This window comes from Pelophylax lessonae (genome assembly GCF_965119305.1).
Source record: "Pelophylax lessonae genome assembly, chromosome: 2".
Taxonomy (NCBI): domain Eukaryota; kingdom Metazoa; phylum Chordata; class Amphibia; order Anura; family Ranidae; genus Pelophylax; species Pelophylax lessonae.
The window spans coordinates 321,097,530-321,115,247 of NC_138769.1; the positions used below are offsets into that span (position 1 = coordinate 321,097,530).

The 17,718-nt window shown below is 43.5% G+C and overlaps 1 protein-coding gene across 2 annotated transcripts in view; it reads right to left on the bottom strand.

The window, feature by feature from the left end:
* The window catches only part of SYTL1 (synaptotagmin like 1), a 130,006-nt gene extending 112,725 nt beyond the window's left edge, over positions 1–17,281 (bottom strand). Inside the window, exon 1 of one of the 2 annotated variants that reach the window (XM_082245748.1) lies at positions 17,189–17,281. The gene's annotated coding sequence lies outside the window, so the exon portion shown is untranslated. Of the gene's footprint in view, positions 1–16,752; positions 16,869–17,188 lie in introns of those variants that run through there. The other variant, XM_082245751.1, reaches the window with a different exon arrangement.
* Between the last annotated feature and the right edge of the window lie 437 nt (positions 17,282–17,718).

A 17,718-nucleotide genomic window follows, 5' to 3' on the forward strand; every position in this document is an offset into this window, starting at 1 on the left:
GGAGCTAGTGCATGTAAAAGGGAAGTTGCAAAAAAAAAAAAAAAAAAAAAGATTGGAGCAGATTAACAGCACTGAGATGAAAAAAAAAGGTAAAATAATTAGTATTTCATAGAAAAATTTAGCAAATGTTTATGGTACATATACAGGTCCTTCTCAAAAAATTAGCATATTGTGATAAAGTTCATTATTTTCTGTAATGTACTGATAAACATTAGACTTTCATATATTTTAGATTCATTATACACAACTGAAGTAGTGCAAGCCTTTTATTGTTTTTAATATTGATGATTTTGGCATACAGCTCATGAAAAACCAAAATTCCTATCTCAAAAAATTAGCATATCATGAAAAGGTTCTCTAAACGAGCTATTAACCTAATCATCTGAATCAACTAATTAACTCTAAACACCTGCAAAAGATTCTCGAGGCTTTTAAAAACTCCCAGCCTGGTTCATTACTCAAAACCACAATCATGGGTAAGACTGCCCACCTGATTGCTGTCCAGAAGGCCATCATTGACACCCTCAAGCAAGAGGGTAAGACACAGAAAGAAATTTCTGAACGAATAGGCTGTTCCCAGGGTGCTGTATCAAGGCACCTCAGTGGGAAGTCTGTGGGAAGGAAAAAGTGTGGCAGAAAATGCTGCACAACGAGAAGAGGTGACCGGACCCTGAGTAAGATTGTGGAGAAGGACCGATTCCAGACCTTGGGGGACCTGCGGAAGCAGTGGACAGAGTCTGGAGTAAACATCTAGAGCCACCGTGTACAGGTGTGTGCAGGAAATGGGCTACAGGTGCCGCATTCCCCAGGTCAAGCCACTTTTGAACCAGAAACAGAGGCAGAAGCGCCTGACCTGGGCTACAGAGAAGCAGCACTGGACTGGATGAAAGCAAATTTTGCATGTCATTCGGAAATCAAGGTGCCAGAGTCTGGAGGAAGACTGGGGAGAGGGAAATTCCAAAATGCCTGAAGTCCAGTGTCAAGTACCCACAGTCAGTGATGGTCTGGGGTGCCATGTCAGCTGCTGGTGTTGGTCCACTGTGTTTTATCAAGGGCAGGGTCAATGCAGCTAGCTATCAGGAGATTTTGGAGCACTTCGTGCTTCCATCTGCTGAAAAGCTTTATGGAGATGAAGATTTCATTTTTCAGCACGACCTGGCACCTGCTCACAGTGCCAAAGCCACTGGTAAATGGTTTACTGACCATGGTATTACTGTGCTCAATTGGCCTGCCAACTCTCCTGACCTGAACCCCATAAAGAATCTGTGGGATGTTGTGAAGAGAAAGTTGAGAGACGCAAAACCCAACACTCTGGATGAGCTCAAGGCCGCTATGGAAGCATCCTGGGCCTCCATAACACCTCAGCAGTGCCACAGGCTGATTGCCTCCATGCCACGCCGCATTGAAGCAGTCATTTCTGCAAAAGGATTCCCGACCAAGTATTGAGTGCAAAACTGAACATAATTATTTGAAGGTTGACTTTTTTTGTATTAAAAACACTTTTTTTTTTTATTGGTCGGATGAAATATGCTAATTTTTTGAGATAGGAATTTTGGTTTTTCATGAGCTGTATGCCAAAATCATCAATATTAAAACAATAAAAGGCTTGCACTACTTCAGTTGTGTGTAATGAATCTAAAATATATGAAAGTCTAATGTTTATCAGTACATTACAGAAAATAATGAACTTTATCACAATATGCTAAATTTTTGAGAAGGACCTGTACTGCGGCGGTCAGCCTCGTGCAGGCAAAGTGACATACCGGTACGTCACTCGCCTGTGAGCACACTCCCGCCCCCGCTCGTTCACGGACACCTCCGCACGAGTGACCGGCGGACCCGATGTCCGCAGGTCACTCGCGATCGTCCGTTACAGAGGGAGAAAGCCAGGCGGCTAATGTAAACAAAGCCACCTGTCATTCTCCCCTGTGTAACAGCAGAGATCATACGGTCCTGCTATGCAGGATCGTATTTCTCTGCAGTTACACACACAGCCACATCCAATCACAGTAAGAAGCACGCCCCTAGGGACACACTTAACCCCCTCCTTCTCAAATAAAGTTAACCCCTTCCCTGCCAGTGTAATTTTAACTGTAACAGTGCATATGTATAGCACTGATTACTGTAGTAATGTCACTGGTACCCCAAAAAGTGTCAAAAATGTCAGTCAAGGGTCTGATCTGTCCGCCGAAAAGTTGCAGTCCCGCAAAAAAAAACGCAGATCGCCGCCATTACAACAAAAATGACAAAAATCTTTCCCTTAGTTAGTAAACGCAATAACTTTTGCGCAAACCAATCAAAATACGCTTATTGCGATTTTTTTTACCAAACATACGTAGCAGAAAACAAATTGGCCAAAATTGTTAAAAAATTTTGATTTTTACATTTTATTTGGGGAATTTCATATAAAAAAATGTGAAAAATTTTGCAAAATTGTCGCTCTTTTTTTGTTTATAGCGCATGATCAAAAAATCGCACAGGTGAAAAGAAAGCTCTGTTTGTGGGAAAAAAAGGATGTCAAATTCGTTTAGGTACAGCGTCGCACGACCGCGCAATTGTCCGTTAAAGTCCCGCAGTGCCGAATCGCAAAATAAGGCCTGGTCAGGAAGGGGGTAAAATCTTCCGGGGCTTAAGTGGTTAAACTCATTAAATTCTAAAAAAAGATTATATTAGTCTTAGTTAGATACAGATCTTATCCTTAGAAGATCCTTACCACCAGCTAAATACATTACCAAGTACACATTGCTTACTTAGAGAAATGGAATATAGGACGTGGTGGAAACAGAACTGTTGCAAGGCACTTTTCAAGAGTTGTTTGACTGTTCTACTTCTCTGGCTTGAGGCCACTTGGCAGAGGACTAATGGTTCATTTCTAATAGAATGCAGCAGGAAAGGGGAAAAGATCAATGAAGAGGGATAACAGTCAGAAGAACAGCGAATGTAGAGAAAAAACATGACAAGAGACAAAAAACAGCCTTCTACCCTTTTTGTCTTGTTAGTTGTACCATATTGCTTCAAACACTTTCCATAACAAGTGCATGAGTAAAAATAGTGCTGATGAGCAACAGGCATGTTAATACGGTTGGGTTTAGACACTCGACAATTAATTTGATATATACAAAGCCCCTTTTTCTTCTCTTTTTTAATGTTAATATGGTATACTGACTGCAAGGTGCAGTACCTTGCCTATTTTGCAGTGTTATGGCCTAGAATTAAAGTTACAACTTAGCAATTCAACGGTGCAAAATACTTTTTGTTACACAAGAAAGAATCAAAGAGCCGCCATTTGGTGTGAACACTTGGTTGATAGAGATGGGCTCGGGCATGTTCGGGATCCTAGTCCCAACCCACCTGCGTGATCCCGCCAGGAAACCGACACTGCACACTGCTAATCACAGGCAGTGAGACATTTCCCAGTCCACAGTTGCACAAATCGGGAGATGTCTCAATGCCTATGATTAGCGGTGTACAGTGTCGGCTTCCTGGCGGGATGGGGCAGGTGGGTTGGGACTAGGATCCCAAACACAACAGAGCCAATCTCTCTTGGTTAAATTACCTCTGGATGCAGTTACAGTTGCAGGTCTTTTGAGTGAAAGACCAACTTCAGTCTATTGGCAACCCACCCTGCTCTAACTAATCGCTGGTATGAAAAAAAAGTATCCAAATGCCCATTTTAGCAATTTTTATGCCCATTTCACACGGACATATGAAGACCCTCCTCTCTTCGGGTTACTTCCGGAGGACCTTCTTTGGGTGTCCACATCATTGCCTGATTGATGTGGACACCTTCTATTGGTGGTGGCAACACTTCCAGTGGTCAGGGCTTTTCTCATAGGCTCCAGTGGCAGGAGGACTTATTGGGGCAATGAGTGGACCAGTGTCCAAGAAGATAACAAGCAGGGAAAATGTCCAGTCGCCAGGGCAGGACTTCTTCTTTACACATAGAGGAAACAGTACTTTGATTTATTACATTGCAGGATGGCTTATGGAGAGGCGTTTGGAGTCAAGACTGGGTAGTAAGATAATTGGTGCATAATGCACTAGGGTCAATTTCATTTTTTCATGCAGTTGGGCTTCAAATCTTTAACAGCTTTACAAACTGGGATCCTTCAATTTTTGCCCATTTTTTTTTTTCATTTTTCCAAAATTGCAGGTTGAAACTGGCCTGTTGGTGAGGAGTTCAAATCCGGTCACAGATTCTCAGTTGGATTGAGGTCTGGTCCCTAACTGAGCCCCACTAACACATTCAGGTTCTTGGTTTTAAAGCCACACTCCAGGCAGCAGAAAAAATTACCCTGGTAGTGGGGCTTCCCTGCACTGCAAGGGTTAAATGCTTGTTAATGCCAGTGGGCTACTGGGCACCAGTCAGATTGCAGAATGGCATCAAGGCGTGGGGCAATGGAATGCTTTCTGGTTTACCAGCACTGAAGGGGAGACTGTACTCTATTGGGTGGGGCGGGGGTTGTTTTACTGCCATAACCATCAACCTTGGTGTCAGTGGGGGAGGAAGGGGTCAACTTTCACTGCAATGAACAATAATAAGAGAAGGGGGGTTACCTTTCATTGCCATGATCATCCATATGAAGGGGGGGGGGGGATAATTTTTACTACCATGATCACCAATGAGATGGAAGAGTTAACTTTCACTAGTGGCCACCAATGCAGGGGGGTTACATTTCACTGTCCGAGACCATCAATGCAGGGGAGGTGGGGATGAGGATAAATTTCACTACCAGTGACGAACAATGTGAGGTGAATTATTGTAACTGACATCAGTGCTGGGGGCTATTATTGCATTGACTGACACCAATGTTGGAATTATTATTGCATCGACTGACACACCAATATTGAGGGTTATTAAGGCATCCACTAGCAGCAATGTGTGAGGGTATGATTGCACTCACTGACCCTAATGATAGAAGTTATTATTGCATCCACAGATTCCAATGATGGGGGTTTTTATTGTGTCCACTGACCCAATGCTGGAGGTTATTTTTGCACTCACTGACACCAATGATGGGGGTTATTATTGCACTCACTGACACAAATGCTGGGGGTCATAGTACTCCAACTCCTTCAGTCTGCATTGTGGTATGCTGCAAAAAATGTAGCAGGTCCAACATTTTGGGGTATTTAGGTGCAAAAACACACAGCTATTGTGCAGCCCTCTTGAAGTGTCAGGGGCAGCACTTGAGGCCCTCCATAGTTTTCAATTTGACCACCACTGGTCTTGTGATAGAGAAATAATCTGTAATAATTTCCTAATTTCTCACTATGGCAGTTTTCACTGCACTTTGGCTCTTTACGGAACTTGATCCAGTGGTTGTACTTTGGTGTAATCATGTATAATGCAGGACCCGCAGTCTTGTATTGTACATGGGAACAGCTATTGCCCACCCACATCAGAGAGAAGAGGAGCATGCCAGGTAAACGAAGAATAAGGTATTTATTACAGATTATTCCTATACTGCTAGACCAAACAAACATTTAATCCTTGCAGTGTGGTGGGGCTATAGATTTTTTTTCCCAGGAGGGGGGGTCAACTTTGGGCATCCGGAAGAAAAGAAGTAGGCTCGTTCAGCACCAAATTGTAGGTGTAGCAAAATTGTAGGAAGTGCTTAAAACATGAGCTTAGTCACTATGTACACAGTAACAAATGCCACAGTAATTACATTAAAATAGTGCAATAATTCATATGGGCAGTAAAAACATATGAGATGTTGGCAGCGATGCCCCTACACAGAACCCTAGGGGAGCCTGGATTACCACCACTTGAATAATGAATCCATGTGGGCTGTCCTTTTTCTCCTTGTGGCCTTCCAGCAGCTCTTTCTACCTGTCATGGTCCCATTGATCACCTCCAGTGTCCCATACTGTCCCTGGCTCATTTTGCTCGCTAGTGGGTGGGAACAAAGTCCGGCTTCCAATTAGAGTTCACTTATCTCTAGTTTCTCCCTGCCACACTCTCCTATCATCAGCTTAAAGTGTCCACCAGTTGGGACACTCTGGGGGTGGGAGTTTGGACCCCTGGATCTCCTTACTTATGCCCCAGGAGTGAGGGGGCACTGCAAGTGGATCCACCTGCAATTTCTTTTCTTTTAAATCTCAGTGTACATCTTTAAACCACTTCAGTATGGCTCAGTCTGTATGTTTAGGGTTATTGGACTGCCCCAGCCTCTGGTGTCCTGCAGACTGCAACAAGCTAGAATTCACCTTGGATGGTCTCCATCCACCCTCACCCTTGACCAGCATTTTTCTCAAGGACAGCTGCACCCACTTTTTTCATGGGTCTCAAAAACTTTTTGTATATTTGAGGCCTCCCTATCTGGCCACTGGATCTTGGTGGGCAGTGGGGTCACAGTTGTGTTATATGCTCCTTCCCTACTTAATAAATAATTTGCAACATGGGATGTTCACAATTGGGAATATAAATTAATTCTGATTGCTGCTGCGTCTGAACATTATTCCAGGATTGTTTTTAAACAAGGAAGCAACAGCTGTGTTTATTCTACGATTATAGGACAGTTTAATTGCACACAGGTAAACTCTCTTCAACAAATCATATGACTTCTGTAGCTAAATGGTTTTATCAGAGATTATTTAGGGGTTTTGAAGCAATGGAGGTGAATCATTTTCAGTGTTTATTTGTGAATTGCTTGGAAAATGATGTAACCCTGGCCAGCTGAGAGGGAGAGGAGAGGCCGAAGTTTCTCTGTGTCTGATAATCTGTTGTTGCCTTTGCTTGTCTTGAAAAAACAAAAATCACACTTGTGCCACTCGTCATGCAACTTTGGACACCAAAGTTGCATGACAAGTCTTTTCCATGTTTTCCAATGATAACTATTCATATATGTACAACTTAAAGTTGCAGCAACTTCAAAGTAGTTCATGCAAGACTTTGGTCTGACTTTTAAGTTGTACCTGAATGTTATACAATGCAACAGTTGTCCATTTTCACTGGTTGTATCCAAGTTGCACCCATCTAAAGTTGTAGCAAAGTTGCATCAAAGTTGTAGTCGGCGCAACTTTGGAGTCATACAAGGGTGAAAGCATCCTGTCTGCTCTGCATATACAGAGTGGACACGGACCAGTCATCCACCCGCTCTGCTCATTGTGGGCCTCGACTAGTTACCAAGTCGCTTTTTGTTGCCCTCACTCTTCAAAAGGTTGGACACCCCTGATCTAGGTGGTCCTATGCGATCCGAGTTACCCGCTCCCACCCCAAAAAAAGGACATGCCAAATGTGGCAGGGGAGGAGAACTTAAAGTGGAACTTCCCCTTTTGGGTGAAGTTCCACTTTAAGAAACTGCAGCCAGTGTTGAGTCTGCCCTCTAGGATTGTGGGAGGTAGCGTCCCACATAGACTGCACTGGATTAAAAGGATGGGAATAAAGGACTGCATTTCCCAGGTGACTCTGGGACAAAGAGAGGGTTATTGTTCCTGCTGTTTTCCCGGCCTAGAGAGAAGAAGTGTAGAGGCCATTGAGGAAGGACTGAATGCACAGTCAGTTTTGGACTTAGAGACCCACAGATGTAGTTGGAGTTTACTGCCTAACCAATTGAGCTTAGGAAGGTTTTACCGCCTTCGTGACCAGGTCATTTTTAGCTTTTCGGCACTGCGTTACTTTAACTGGCAATTGCACGGTTATGCAACACTGCTCCCAAATGAAATTCATAAAAAAAAATTTTAATACAAATAGAGATTTCTTTTGGTGGTATTTGATCATCACTGGATTTTTTTTATTTCTTATTATATAAATGAAAAGAGATTTTGAAAGAAAAAACATTTTCTTTTTGTTATAAAATATTTCGAATAATGTCAGATTTCTTCAAAAATATAGGTCAAAATTCTGCTGCATATCTTTGGTAAAAAAAAAAAAATCCAATAAGTGTGTAGCACCCTCCTAGGTAGGTGCTAGTGAGAATGTATAGTTTGAGCTCTGTCTGCTTACCAGAAGGGCTGCAGGTAATGGGCCATACACACTATAAGATTTTCTGAAGACTTTTTCCTTTAGACTTACCAAAACCAGATAATATGAGGTCCAACCTAAACACTTTCAATTTGTATGCAATCTGGCAGGCCCTTGCACTACATAGAAAAGGTAAATCTGAAGGGAAAAAGTCTTTAGAAAATCTTATAGTGTGTATGGCCCTTAAATCTATATTGTGCCTACCAGAGAGCAAGATCTGTTAGTGAGGTCTGCTCATTGTGCTCAGGATGTGCTCAGGATGCAACTCGTTCTGTCTGGAGAGTGTTTCACACTGGTCCAATAGGGAGGCATATTGGACAGTGGGAGGAAACATGACAAATGAGTGCAAAGGCGTTTGATACAGCCCTGGTGATTTGGCAGAGGAAAAGTGCCTCGGTGCATGCTCGGATACTGTATAAAAGCCAGGAGCACATGTGCTCGAGGTCTTTGTCTGGATAGTGGAGTCCCGGAGGGAGGACTGAGGGCCCAGAGGTCCTAAAGATAAGTTATCATCCACTAAGTCGTCTCGTCTCGTTAGGAAGTAAAGAGAGCAAGAGACTTAACCCTTTCTACACTTGTGGCAGTGTGGATTAAGCAGCCTAGCGGTTTCCAATCAACCTAGAAGGCTTAGAGATAGAAGTCCTCAACTAATGTGAATAGTTCAATTGGAGTATCCCACTATTCCATAGTTCCAAATAAACACCAAAAAACCAATACCCCTAGACTGTTTGTGTGACGAGCCATCAGGACCAAATTATAACAAACTATGTCTCAAGATAACCGTGTGCTGGTAATCAGGGGAGCCCGTCAAGTCAATATTCAGCAGGCCCTGCAGGGACAGTGCTACAAGGGTATAATAATTGGTTTGTGTGAAAGTTATAGCTAATAACTATGGTATACTGTCAGGGGAGGGCTGGCAGCCTTAGGCCTGGGGGGCAAGCCCAGTCAAGTGGCCCATTGAACCATCAAATCAGCTCACCCTCCATGCCCACCTGGTTTCATAACAGATATTGATGTTATGAATCAAGACAAACATAATGCAATGTGGTAACATAATTTAATGTTAATAGCAAAAAAGGAGGTTTAACAAAAATACATGACATCACGCCAGGTGGGGCCTAGGAGGCTCCTGTCGGATGGAGATCACTCTGCCTGACAGGGAACTGACCATGTTAGTATTGTGCCAGCCGGGTACAGGAGCGTACTCTACACACTCATACCGTGCCGCTGCAGCTCAGCAAATATTACATTGTGTAGCAGCGACCAGCAGCTGTATACAGTGTCTGGCCCCTACATTTGTCCAGCCCTGAGTGCGGCCTTTTTACCCAGCATCAGAGTGGCCCAGGGGGCAATTGCCACCCAGCCCCCCTTCCCAGTCCTCCCCTGTATACTGTATATTTGAAAATGATCTATCCTTGTGCATATCTGGACCGTACAATTACCACCTAAATGTCCCCTCTTTGGAAAATAGACAGTCTGAGGTATTTAGCAAGAGGCATAGCAAGTTTTTTGAAGTTGTGATTTTTTTGAAAAAATTAAGAATTCAAATAAAGTGGGTTTTTTTTCTTAATTTTTTTTTTTTTTAGCTACATACTGTCACCAGTGAACTACAGCAATATCAAATGACTGGTGTGGTGGTGATCAGGGATACTAAATAATTTGCAAATACTAAATAACTAAACTAAATAGTTTTTTATTCAATTTATTTAAACTTTTTAAAAAAATTAACATTTTTACATTTTCTTTAACATCCTGGCATCAGAGTAGTTCATTGTCACCATAGTGACACTGTACTACTCTGGGGAAGGGGGAGGGGGGGTGGTGATCAGGGATTTTCTTTTCTTTTTTTACACTGTTTTACACAGCTTAGGCTGTCATGAATGGATTTCCCATTCATGAACAGCTTGCTTTTGATTGTGATCTGTGATTGGATAAGCTAATCACATGCTACAGGTAGCCAGGTACCATGTGATTGCTGTAGGCCAGTCACAGATCACAACAGTGAGCAAGCTGTACATTAATAGAAAGCCATTCCTAACGGATTGTTTACATTGTTATCATGGGATAACAATGTTCTTGTAGGGGCTCCTAAACTGCAGCAGGCTCAATCACATTATATATATATATATATATATATACACACACACGTGACTGAACCTGCACATGTTGCCCTGCCGCAGTAAATGTACTGTGGCGGGGCAGCAAGTGCTTAATCTATGGGAAGGATGCTGTAAACGCTGAGTTTTTGGGGAGGCTGTGTCAGGGAACATGCGCATCGGTGTTTATGCACATAGGCACCAAGCTGCTTATTTAAAGAAAAGCCTGGTATGTGCTAATCGCTGGACGTTCCTCAGCTTTCCTATGACCGTGTTCCTGTCTAAATGGACACATGGAGCTGCAGCTTAGCTCGGGCTGCCCCCCTAGCAAGCTGCTTGCAGTGGGGGCACTCGAAAGGGGGGAGGGGCTAGGAACAGCAAAGAGGGACCCAGGAAGAGGAGGATGCGGGCTGTCCTGTGCAAAACCAACTGTATAGAGGAGGTAAGTATAACATGTTTGTTTATTTATCTTTTTTTATGAGATTTTACACTCACTTTAGAGCCGGTTCACATAGGAGCGACCCGACTTGCCGGGGCGACCTGTTAAGTCGTGGTGCACAGCGCGCACCGCGACCTCGGAGCGGCATGCACAGACTTCATATCATTGAAGTCAATGCAGGTCGCTCCAGGTCGCCCGAAAGTAATACAGGACCCTTTTTCTAAGTCGGAGCGACTTGTGTCGCTCCTATTAGAATGGGTCCTGTGCTAATCTATGGCAGGCGACCCACGGCAACTTGTCAGGCGACCAGGTCGCCTGACAAGTCGCCCCAGTGTGAACCGGCTCTTAGGACCCATGGCAGGTAGGCGAGAATGGGTTAAAGCAGCCCTGTTATTGTTATGTAATTGGGCTTTTTTCCTGATTCATGCACCACCAGAATGCTACTTTGTTCAGAAGAAACCCTGTGCCAAAGTCTGCTGGAAAACCAACAATACCCAGGAATGTTGATCTCTATGGTCCCCCACAGTTCTCAATGGTTTCTCCTGCTGACCTTTTACATTACTATTGTATCCTGCTGGTGAAGGAACAACTGAGTGCTGTGGGGGACCAAGGAGACTGACACTCCTGGAAGTGTCGGCTTTTCACCAGACTTTAGCAGAGGATACACTGTACATGGCTGACAAAGTAACTGTTTTTGCTAACTTCCCTTTGGCCCAGCCCGGAGCTATTTATATTTTTGGAACATATTAATGTACATAAATCCTAATCAAGGCGATAACAACCAACAGTGAAGTGTAGTAAAGCTTCCTGATTGGAACTGCTGTAAGCACTGTGACTTGGACAAATTCCAGACGGATGCAGCTTTCCATTGTTTATTGCACGTACAATGTTTAGAAGTTCCTTCTCTGTGATTTTGCATTTATGCTATCTGATCAAACTGGAAATTGTTTGAGGTGAAGTCTTAAGCATATCTATGCAATTCCAATCTGTTTTTATTAGGCTTTACAGATAATAAGCAGATAGATCTGTCTGCCATGAGAGTATCAACGTCAAAAGACATAAACATTGTAATAATAAAGTTAAAGAAATATTGCAACAGCCTTTTACATATCCACACTTGCACCATCTACAAGTTTTTTAACACCTTATTGCATGCCAATGCTGAGGCATCCTATCTATATCATACATTTTCATCACAGAGGGGTCGTTTGTTATGGCCTTGCAATGGGGTTAACCAGGACTTTTTTTGGCAGAGAATAGGTTCAGGGACTCCTCCCTTTCAAGTCACCCTTTGACTCTGCCCCTTACCCACCTCCAAGCACAGTTCTTTTAGAGAATACAAACCCAAGTATTATTTTGTGGTGCTAAGTATTTTGTATTGAATTTGTTAATGATAATAAGAAGGACAGTAAAATAGATCTAGCAACAATGGACACTCCAACAACAATAGATCCACCCCAGAATCAATAGACCCTCCAGCAGCCAGCAACAAAGACCCCTCCCTCAACAGTACATCCCTCCCAGCAACAACTGACTCCCTGCACCATAAGATCCACCCCAGCAACAATAGATCCCTATCAGCAACAATAGCCCCCCCCCCCTAAAAAAATCGATCCCTTCCAGCAACAAAAGGTTCCTCAGTAGCCAGCATCAATAGACCCTACAGCAGCCAGCAACAAAGGCCCATCCTTAACAGTACATCCCTCCCAGCAACAACTGACCCCCAGCAACATAAGAGCCACCCCAGCAACAATGGACCCTTCACGAGCAACAGAAGAACTCCCCAGCAACAATAGACCCCCTCCTTCCTACACAAAAATATATCCCTCCAGCAATAATAGATCCCTCATCAGCCAGCATCAATAGACCCTCCAGCACACTCCAGCACCTGCTATTACATACATTCAGTTCTGGAGGTGCTGGAACTGCGTTCCCCCACGTTCCCCCTGAACAAAAGCCCTGGGGTTAACAAAAAAAGGCCCTAACTTGTGCATAAATAGGCTTATCTCCTTGACTCAAGTAGTCTAGAGACTACTACCCCCCACCCTAGAGTGTAGTAGTCTAGAATAAAGAAGAAAAGCTCAAAAAGAAAGAGGCTTTCCTGCCGGGTCACACATTCTTATAATGAATATTGGATTCATGGGTCAAGTGTATCCATGTAAACTGTAACTTAGGTGTTAGACTTAGAAAACTAGCTTCTGGTTGATTGCGAACCACATTCTGAAGTATGCCTGTCAGGAGATGAAAAGAGGCTGTCACTGCCTACCTACTTTGCAAACTGCTATTTGCCTGGCTCATACGGTGGCACGCTGACTTCAATATTTTATGGCTCACTGTATACAGTTTAATCATAAATTCCAATATGCATACTTGCTTAGTAAGCAATGAAGGAAGAGGGGACAGCATGATTCCTCTTTCGTTTATCGACGGACACAGCGCTCCATAAATCATAACTACTGGGTTATATTGCCTCCTCCAGGAGTAGGACTAGGCAGAACAAAAAACACCTGGTTATGCCCATGGGCTGTCCTCAGCTTGGTATATAACCCCCTCTCAATTTTATTCTGTCTAGTCAGGAGTAAGGACCTAGGCTCCCGGCTGGGATCTCTGGTCCTAGCAATTTTTTTTCTCCTTCCTTTTTTTTTTTTTTAGTAGGATCGTATAGTCTCTGCCTTTACATCAGGGAGAATGACAGACGGCCGTGTTTATATCAGCCGTCTGCCTTTCTCCCTCTCCTGAGCGGGATCGCGAGTGGCCGACGGACATCGGAGCCGCTGGTCACACACGCGGGGATGCCCGTGAACGAGTGGGGGCGGGAAAATTTGATTGTAGCACCATTTAACAAAAAGACAGCTCACAGCATGAAAAAAAAAATAAATTTTGAGATTTGGATAAGGCTGACAGAAATAGAAGGTATTTTTAAGTGTTAGTTCACCTTTTCAGAAAAAAGAAAAGGCGAACTATCACCGTACAGCCTCCCTACTCTCCTGGGCCCTGCTGTACTTGTTTTTTTTTTTTTTTGGTGTTAAATTTTTTGGATTATAACATACAAAACAAAACAGAACAATTGCCATCTAAGCCAGAGTGATGGCATTAATGTTGGCTACGCAGAAAACAGGATAACACATATTATACCATCCATAAAATATCACATCACAACCCTTGTCCTTGCTGAACTTACCTCCATGGATGCTGAGCTGTCAGTGCCCTTGCAGCTGCTGCAGCAGTCCCAGCTCTTCTCGCTCTGCAGCATTTCTGGGACAGATCAGGTAGATTCTGATTGGTCAGAGCCGGCTTAGCCCATCTCTCTGATCTGTCCTGGAAGTGCAGGAAGAAGAAATTTGAAATCCCTGGACTGCTGCAGCGGCTGCATGGGAATGCAGGCTGCACTGTACCCCATTATCCAACCTTACTTCCCCAAAGACAACCAGATAAAATAATAAATACGCCATACCTATAATTGGCAAATAAAGGCAGCGTCACATTATTTTGGTTTAAAACATAATTTAGACCATATTTTATGCATTTCAACCATAATGAATAATGGAAGTATCAATATCTTATTGCATATATCTCGTACACCTGATCAGATAATTGGACGACTTATCGTTCGTATTTTGTTGCATTATACTAATCATATGCACTGTTACTGTAAAAATGACACTGGCAGGGAAGGGGTTAACTTTATTAGAGATCCAGGGGTTAAGTGTGTCCCTAGGGGCATGCTTCTAACTGTAAAGGGGCGTGGCTTGTGATGTAACCACAGAGACATATGATCCTACATAGCAGGATCGTATGATCTCTGCAGTTACACCAGGGAGAATGACAGGCGGCTTTGTTTACATCAGCCGCCTGCCTTTCTCGCTCTCCACCGGGAGATCGCGAGTGACCAGCGGACATCGGAGCCGCCAGTCACTCGCGCGGGGATGCTCGTGAATGAGTGGGGGCGGGAGCGCGCCCTACAGGCTCCTGGGTGAGCGACGTAGTACTACGTCGCTTTGCCCAGGAGGGGCTGACTGCTGCAGTAAATGTACTTGCGGCGGTCGGCAAGCGGTTAAAGAGACAGTGCAAAATTATGGGAAATGTTACAAACGTGAAAAACAAAGCAGGCCATGTGTGGTAAAAGAAACAAAAGGGAGGCAGCCGCAGGCCCATGCAAGTGTGCCCAAATAAATTGAGCCTCATTTGAGCATGGGCACTGACAACTTAGCACCCACAGAAGTAGGTACAGCAGGGATCGGAGAGGGGTAGGGAGGGTGTAAAAGGAGGCAAAGTCGAACAGATGCTTTAAAGCTGGATACACACTATACAACTTTTGTTGTTCAATTTCCTTTCGATTTAAAGGCCCGTACACAGGACAAGAAAATCAGAAGTAAAATGTCATCTGACGAACAATCTGACGATTTTCCGATCATTAGTACAGTGCTTTCGACAGCCAATTACAAATTTTTGTACAACAAAAACTGAATGTGAAGGCTATACAATTTTTAACGTACGTGAACACAACATCCAATTTTCATTTATTTCGTACAAGATTGTGCAGCCTATAAATTTTTTTGGGTTCGTAAACACACATCTGATTTTAGTTTAATTTGTACAGTTTTTGTCTGGAAAATATTGTAAGAGCAAGACTATGCATGCTCTGAATAGAAAAAATACATGCACAGACATCCCAACCTGCAAAAACTCATTTCAGGGAGGTGGCACTCTGTGCCCCCCCACAAATTTAGCACAACTAGAGGATGATCAAATTAAATGGAATCAGTATACAGGGGTTTATTAAAGGAACATTCTACCACCATGACAACGTCAAATCACTGAAATGGTCATAGTGGTAGGAGTCAGAAACACTGCACATGCTGGGATATTTACAGTTATGTGCTGGGGGCTAGTTGCACCCCTAGCACATGTGACTTAGGCAGTCAGAAAATGTCATGTCCTTAGTCAGACATGTATGAACAAGGACATGACATATTATGACAAAACACAACAAGTTATTAAAAAACATAGTGCACCAATTTACACACCGTAATGCACATACCTTTTCTACTTATTTTGCAGACTGCTGTCGGGTACTGCTGGTGCGGATACTGCTGGCTGGTACTGCTGGCAAGTAATGCCGGCGGGTACTGATGGCGGGTACTGGTGGTGCGGTTACTGCTGGCAGGTACTGCTGGCGCGGGTACTGCTGGCTGGTACTGCTGGTGGGTACTGCTGGTGGGCAATGCTGGTGGGCAAAGCTGGCGGATAATGCTGGCTGGTACTGCTGGTGGGTAATGCAGTGGGTACTGCTGGTGGGCAATGCTGGTGGGTAATGCTGGCGGGTACTGCTGGCGGGTAATACTGGCGTGTACTGCTGGTGCGGTTACTGCTGGTGGGTACTGCTGGCTCCTCTGAGACGGAGAGTGTGACAGGAATGGCGCTGGAGGAAGCATGCAGTAGGGAGCAGAGCTGATCCTTCCTGTATGGCTCCTGTCTCAGGGGGAATGCATTTGATAATTCTCCTGTGACGCCTGTGACAGGAGCCAGAACCGCACAGGAAGCATCTGCTCTGTTCTTCGCTGACACTGCAGCCGGGACATTGCGGGTGTCAGGGAGCCACAGGAGACTTGGGATACCTGCATACAAAACCATTCAACACATTACATCACTTCTGAAGTTGAATTCTGGCGTAGGAGAATTTTTTACGTATATTGAGTAACCTCTTCACTTTTGAGACTAGCATGCAACAAAAAAACGGATGAAAATTTGTCCGATATTCTGATCATGTGTACGAGGCTTCACCTTCAACTATGTAGTGCAAGGGCCTGCCTGAATGCATACAAATTGAAAGTGTTTACATTTGACCTCATATTATATGATTTTGGTAAATCTGAAGAAAAAAAAAACCTAAAGAAAATTGTATAGTGTGTATCCAGCTTTCGATTACATACTTGAACAGATTTTTTTTTCTTTTAAACCAGAGCTTAGTGTCCCTTTAATTCCTTTTGCATGCCTGCATCTTTATTCATCTCTACTTCTTTGCTGGCCATCTGTGTTAACAAGGCATATACACACTCCTTCAGTAAACTGGAAGCACACAAAAGACAAGCATTAAGCTAATTCAATTTGACAACGTGTTAGTGCAGCAGGGATGAAAACAATTTTTTTTTTTTGTCTAACACAAAAGTGTTGATGATGTCAGACGAGAAGGCCAAATCACCTACAATATGTTGTTGCAGCAAGCATAGAAGAACAAGGCCCCTTACCTTGCTTATTTCATGATTACAGTATAGGAACGCCCTCCACCTGTCAGTGTGCCACATTAACAGGAAAAGGGATCCCTCTCCCTGCATGCTCCAAATACACAGGTGTGGGGGTACCAGACGTTGTAAGCGACATACATAGGTAAGAGTTCCTTTAATGACAAATAAAACAGACTTTTCCTTTCCGTATGTCACTTTCAGGCGTACACGATCCACAATGATCACACAACCAAACATAACTAAATAAGGATTATCTCTGCAAACAATAAAACGCCTATTTCTAATTCTGTTTACATACTGGCAATCCATATATTTAGCAATAGATGATGACGGTGAAAAAAAAAATGAACTTTTTTTTTTAAACCTAGCTCCATTGCTTCTCAATTTTTTTCTTTAATCTGTCCTTTTGCAAGCCTCCGTTCCCATAATTGTCCCTTACCTGTGTGTGAGTGTGCTGATCCTTTCCAGGTGTACAGGTGAGAGCTCAGGTATGTGAATGTGTGCATACAGTATGGATAGCACTGACTCACTGCACAGCACTCCACCCCTTGGCAGGCACACCTCTTACAAATAGAAAATGCTTTTAACTTTCTAGGCACCAGCCAAGTTCTCAGGAGTCCTACAGCTCCAGAGAAGCTCAACAAGGCCTTCGTGTTCTGAGAAGTTGCTCTCCTACTCTACCTACTGTGTTTATTGTAGACACACTTTAAAGTTCAATATGCATTCATAGTATCATTTCAATCAGCATTTTCAAGGATCATACATTTAATAACTAATAAAAGCCCAAATTCATTAGATTAGAACTCTTCAAATGTTGGTAGAGTTTGGTGGTCTAAAGCCTCGTACGCACGCAACGACTTTCTGCCGACCGGTCGTCCGTCGACAGAATTCTACTTCAGAAGTGATGTCATGTGTTGGATTGCTTTCTATGTGTTCTTTTGTCTCTGAGCATGCCTAGTCTTGCTCATC